The 6,692-nt window shown below is 35.6% G+C and overlaps 1 pseudogene; it reads right to left on the reverse strand.

Moving 5' to 3' along the window:
* Positions 1-311: 311 nt before the first annotated feature.
* Positions 312-6,627, reverse strand: LOC107701595 (uncharacterized; annotated as a pseudogene).
* Positions 6,628-6,692: the final 65 nt, after the last annotated feature.

The raw sequence follows: 6,692 nt of genomic DNA on the forward strand, positions 1-6,692 counted from the left end.
TTCTATTTGACCATACATGCATGGAACGAATGCCAGACCACAGAATTTGCTACCCTGTTGTCAGTGCATGCACCCAGACAGTCACATTTCCCACTGCACATTTAACAAATTTAAATTAATTTAAAGAGAACATGAAAATTGCAGTGCAACGGGGAGCTTACTTTTACAGGGTTTAGAACAGATTTGTTAATACACTCCTGTCCTTTTAATTGTTTAATTTGACCTCTTTTTAAAAAAGAAAAAAAATTTTTTTTTTTTTTTTTTTCAAAAGAATGGCTTACAAGGTTTTAAATTTGCACAACATTATGAAGTTAGTTTTGCCAAAACTTTACATATGTTCTTGTGAATTAAATTTCTGATGGAACTACGTGTTTTTAAAAGTTATTTCTTTTTTGAATGTTAGAAGTCAAATGTTATTAAATAAAGCACAGTCTTTGAATAATATCAAGTGACTGGACATAGAGCTCTCGGTCGTTCAGTGATGATGTCGGGATCAATTAATCCCTGCAGAATAGCAAGGCTCTGTTCAGATAAAGGGCATTGGATCTCTGGAACCACCACACCATCTTCTGGGTCAGTATCAGAAGTTTGCTGCTGAAACAGTTGCTCTATTATCTGCAAAATAAAAGAAACATTAAGTAGGTCAAAATGCCAACTGTTTTGAAATACTGTCAATGACTTACATGAGTTTATAACAACATGAATGCAACTTTGCTCATGTTCAAATCTTGTATTAATGTTTTAATTTATACAAATCACAAGTGGTCAAGTAAGGCACATTTACAAAGGGGTCTGCTACCATTCTGAAGAGTATGTAACAAAGTTAGTTTTAAAGACATTAAGCAAAATGTGAAAAACAGTTAAATGTTATGCCAAATACCTTAAGATCCACACAAAAAATTATTCACACAGGTTTTTAATGAAATAAGAGGAAATTAAGAATTTTATAGATTATATATAGATGACATTATATGATTAAAGAATACCTCTACATCTGGCTCAACTACTGGTGTCTGCAACATTCCGATACACCAAAGCTGATTTGGTGAAAGATTTCCTTTGGTTCTGATAGGATGGTTGTTCCAGCTCCCAATGAAGCACTTCAGGTCAGATTTCACCTTCGGTTCTGATAGGATGGTTGTTCCAGCTCCCAATGAAGCACTTCGGGTCAGATTTCAGCTGTGGAAGAATTGTGTAGTGCACACAAAAGAGGTGTAGTTCATTTGATAGATCAAACACTCCATCTTCTACCATTGCATGCAGGAGTTCGTAGTATTTTGAAGTGACAGCTGACCAAACATCACACCACAGATGCTTAATTCTTAAAAAAAAATAAATAAATACTTGTTCAGTATGCTTACAAAACAGCAAACAGACTGTATTGTAATGCCACACATTAACATGCCTAATAACAATGTCATCAAGTCAGGCAAGTGATTGTTTGAGCCCCACCAGAAATAACCAAAAATCAGAATGTGCACCTTTGATTGTGAACGCTTTTTCCGGCAATGAAGCTACCTCGACCAGCTCCTCGTACTGAGAACATGCATTGTGCAATGTCCACGTTTTCAACTCCCTGGTCACCACGCACTCTGGAAAAGATTTTGGGAATTTTCATGCAAAGTTAAGTTTCATACTTTAACAAATATTTGCAACTGGATATTAAAAGTCATTAGCTTTCAAAAACTATAAACATAGGTCACTTTTTAGACAGAACACGGCAAGATTTAAAAATACCAAAACTCACATTTGTGAAGAATTCAATAAGTCAAAAAGCTTTGGTAAAGGTCTAAGCTTAACTAATATCATCATTCACTAAGTTCTTTGAATTACATTTTGCTTTGTGCAGATATAGTACCAGACACTGATATCACACAACATCAGTTAAGATGTTGACTCCTAAAATAAAGACTCATCACCTATTAACAGTGTTCTTACCTTGAAGGCCACCCATGTTTGTGAACACCCTCCAGAAAGAATGAGAAGGCAGTTGATGCCTTGTTGTTTTCAGCAGCATCAAGGTATAGGATCTATGAAAAAAAGGGGTTCAGGAGAAAGATTTAAATATTTTTTTAATAAAACTTTCATTTTAAATATACATTTTAGAGACCAGTGTTGCAAGCAGTATCATATATATATATATATTTTGCCCAGTTTCTCAGACAAGGCTTAAGCCTAGTCCCAGATTAAAATGCATGTTTGACCTCCAGTAATGGTCTAACGGCCCCTTTATTAAAGCTACTTAAAAGTTCTAGTTTAACTAAAGCCTACTGCTGGCTTAATCTAAGCCCTATCTGTGAAACCAGGCATTTAAAGCGGTAGTTCACCCAAAAAATAAAATTTACTCACCATTTACATACCCTCCACTTGTTCCAAACCTATATGAGTTTCTCTCTTCTGCTGAACACCAAAGAAGATATTTTGAATAATGTTGCTAACCAAACAGTTGACAGCAGCCACTGATTTCCATAGTAGCTCATGTAGACCTGTAATTAAAGCTTCTGGGATGTTGACATGATTTGATGCAGTAATTGCCAAATTATTTATATATATATATATATATATATATATATAGCCCAGTTTCTCAGACAAGGCTTAAGCCTAATCCCAGATTAAAATGCATGTTTGACCTCTAGTAATGGTCAAACAGCCCCTTTATTAAAGCTACTTAAAAGTTATAGTTTAACTAAGGCCTACTGCTGGCTTAATCTAAGCCCTATCTGTGAAACCAGGTATTTAAAGTGGTAGTTCACCCAAAAATTGAAATGTACTCAACATTTACATACCCTCCACTTGTTCCAAACCTATATGAGTTTCTCTCTTCTGCTGAACACCAAAGAAGATATTTTGAATAATGTTGCTAACCAAACAGTTGACAGCAGCCACTGATTTCCATAGTAGCTCATGTAGACCTGTAATTAAAGCTTCTGGGATGTTGACATGATTTGATGCAGTAATTGCGTGACGACAGGAGCTTCCAGTGCAGAAGTACAAACATACATGATAGTGCAGACATACATAGGAATAACACAGTAGGGATGTAATATAACACGAATATAATATATGTCATTATGATTGTTCATTGTTAGATACAACCATCTTTCCCTGATCTTTTATGTAATTATAAGTTCAATTAAAAAAAATATATTTTTTGTCGTGACATAGCTATGCATAAATATACACTGAACAAATGCAGTCAATGTGAATACAATCAATTTTCAGTCAAGCAATTAATACATGAATTAATAAAATATTTATATTTTATTTACTGACAACAATAAACATGAATAAATGAGTAAAGGAATGAATAAAAGTAAGCATCACAATAAATACATATACAAGTCAACAACAGATGAAACAAAGCTTCATTCAAACGTATTGTTCTAACAATCATGTATTTACAGATGGTGAACCCCACATCCTACTGCCATCTCAACACAGCTGAGACAGTTCTGCTGCTGCGCTGTGCTTCACAATCTCGCTCTTCTCAATGGGGACATCGTTGAGCAAGAGGATGAGGAAGACCATGATGACGGCTCTCTGAACCACACAACCTAGAAGCAAGAGCAGGGGCATACATGCGGGACAATCTGGCTGCCACTGTGTCTGCTCCAAACATTTGTGTGCTGCTTTCCATGAGCACCACTACCTGTAACACATTTAAACGGAGTTAAACATTTTACAGTTCATGTTGTCAGCTTTCCATTTCTTGCCAAATTTCATGTTTACAATTACATGCATTTTTTGTTGTAGCTTTATTACTTTTGTAGTGGGCTAAACCACTGAACTGGTGAGCAGAAGGTTGCTGGTTCAAAACCACCAGTATGTCCTTGAGCAATCCAGGTTGTTCCAGGGGATTGTAGGTCCCTGTAATAAGAGCACTGTAAATCACTTTGGATAAAAGCTTCATGACATTTTTTGATGATGCTTTTGAAGCTTCTGAAAGTCAGCCTTCATTGTATGAACAGAAACCAGCAGAACAAACTTGACCAAACTCACATCCTCAGTGTCTTTGATGCACAAACACAATACAAAAGCAGTCATTTTAACAGCATAATGTTATCTGATTTCTGTATTAGAAGTAAGAAAATGATTTTATTTATATTTTTGTTTCAGGTTTCCCCTTTTTTTCACAAATGCCGCCGTCACCTTGCCTTGCAGGTCCTGCTCCACCACAAAAGCTCTGCAGCAAATGCACAGGAATCAAGAATAAGTCACCATTTACATACCCTCCACTTGTTCCAAACCTATATGAGTTTCTCTCTTCTGCTGAACACCAAAGAAGATATTTTGAATAATGTTGCTAACCAAACAGTTGACAGCAGCCACTGATTTCCATAGTAGCTCATGTAGACCTGTAATTAAAGCTTCTGGGATGTTGACATGATTTGATGCAGTAATTGCCAAATCCAGTTCTTGCTGAGCAGTATCCAGGAGGTAATCCAAATCTAAAGTCAATGGCTACCATCAACTGTCTGTTTACCTAAAATATCTTCTTTTGCATTCAGCAGAAGAGAGAAACTTATATAGGTTTGGAACAAGTGGAGGGTGAGTAAATTATGGCAGTTTTCATTTTTGTGGGAACTATCCCTTTAAGTTTCAAAACAGAACAAAGTCAGAGCTTGACCAACAGTACCTTTCTTGAGAAACCATCAATCCCACCAAATGTCACAATATTGAATCTAAAAAACAAAAATATGAACATAAGACTATGCTGTTTGTTTGCAGTCATTTAGTTTAGGGTATATCTGAAGGCATGTTTAATGTGTGTACATGTGTCATTATGTAAAGAAAAAAGTAAGATTTTCTGTATATGTGTACATGCAAGTGAGTGTAAGAGAGAAAATATTCACGTGATTAGCTTATGGTTGGTGTCCACATGAACTAGGGACAATGGTGCAGGAACAGAGTAACTTCTGCGAGCTATAAAACCAAGCTGAACCATTCTGGCCAAAATTCCAGCTCCATCCACCCGTCGCATAGAGGCCTTCATCCTGTGCCACTGTATCTGGTGCCCTCTAGCCAAAAGTTCACCTTTCATTAGTCTGTAGCCAGCGTGTGGCATTCTTATTTTTATTGATCTCACAACATGATCAAGTTCTTCATCTGATATGTTGGAATAGCAGGCTCTGATAGACAGGGTGTGTTCCTTCAATCTTCTGTTTATTGTGCTTCTAGAAACGCCACAGATCCGAGAAAGATGTTCTACAGGGAGAGCAGTATGAAGGAGTTCCTCAAGGTCATCCCTTCTGATATCCAAACGTGGGCGTCCGACGTTTCCCCAAGTGCAGGTTACAATATCAGATGCAGTTGTTGAAGTTTCTTCAGAACTTACATTTACATGAATTATGTTGATTAGCTCCTGTAGACCCATAATTAAAGCTTCTGGGATGTTGACATGATTTGATGCAGTAATTGCCAAATCCAGTTCTTGCTGAGCAGTATCCAGGAGGTAATCCAAATCTAAAGTTTCATTCCGAAAAATCAAGCTAAACTTTGTCAGCATATGCTGTATGTAGAATGTCTTCTTGCACTTGTTCCTGCAGATATAAACAATGCCTAGTAAGCATTCATGTGTAATTAAAATCCAATAAAAAAAAAAAAAAACCCTTTAGGACATTTAAACCAATATAAGGATTAACGCACATTAATAGTTTTACCCTATTAAGCTTTATAATTTATATACCATCATTTAGTGCCTACCTAGAAAAGTGACATTTGTCTTTGGTCCTGACAAGTAGCATTAAAAGAAAAGAAGATTAGGCAAACATATTATTTCTATTTTATATTTATATCTATACACACTGTATCTTGGTATACATAAAAAGTTTTTAAACAATAAATCAATAAAACTTTATCAAGTTTTTAAACAATAAATGTGTCAAATAAAGCCAGAACTGTTGCACACTGTACATGAATAAAACTTTTATCGATGTTATTGATTACTTTATTAACACGAACTTACTTCAAGCTGCCTTGAGGGACAAGCTGAGGAGGAAGATGATGCCGCTCCGTGTCTCTCCTGAGAGCTCATCTTTACAGACTAAGAGACGACCGACGGTCAAATATTATTTACATACTTAATAATATAAACAAAGCACGACGTATAAACTCCAATAAAATCTTAAAAAACAAAAAAAAACCCAGCCCCTTTAGGACATTTAAGTCAATATAAGGACTAGCAAACCAGTTTTACCCTATTAAGCTTTATAATTTATATACCATCATTCAGTGCCTACCTGGAAAAGTGACATTTGTCTTTGGTCCTGACAAGTAGCATTAAAAGAAAAGAAGATTAGGCAAACATATTATTTCTATTTTATATTTGTATCTATACACACTGTATCTTGATACACATAAAAAGTTTTTAAACAATAAATCAAAACTTTATCAAGTTTTTAAACAATAAATGTGTCAAATAAAGCCAGAACTGTTGCACACTGTACAAAAATAAATAAAACTTTTATCGATGTTATTGATTACTTTAGTAACACGAACTTACTTCAAGCTGCCTTGAGGGACAAGCTGAGGAGGAAGATGATGCCGCTCCGTGTCTCTCCTGAGAGCTCATCTTTACAGACCAAGAGACGACCGAAGGTCAAATATTATTTACATACTTAATAATATAAACAAAGCACGAAAACAGCGTTTTAAATTCTATTTACCAACCCTGTATCTCTTATAAAATCAAA

Source organism: Sinocyclocheilus anshuiensis, unplaced genomic scaffold (genome assembly GCF_001515605.1).
Source record: "Sinocyclocheilus anshuiensis isolate Anshui unplaced genomic scaffold, SAMN03320099.WGS_v1.1 scaffold7470, whole genome shotgun sequence".
NCBI lineage: Eukaryota > Metazoa > Chordata > Actinopteri > Cypriniformes > Cyprinidae > Sinocyclocheilus > Sinocyclocheilus anshuiensis.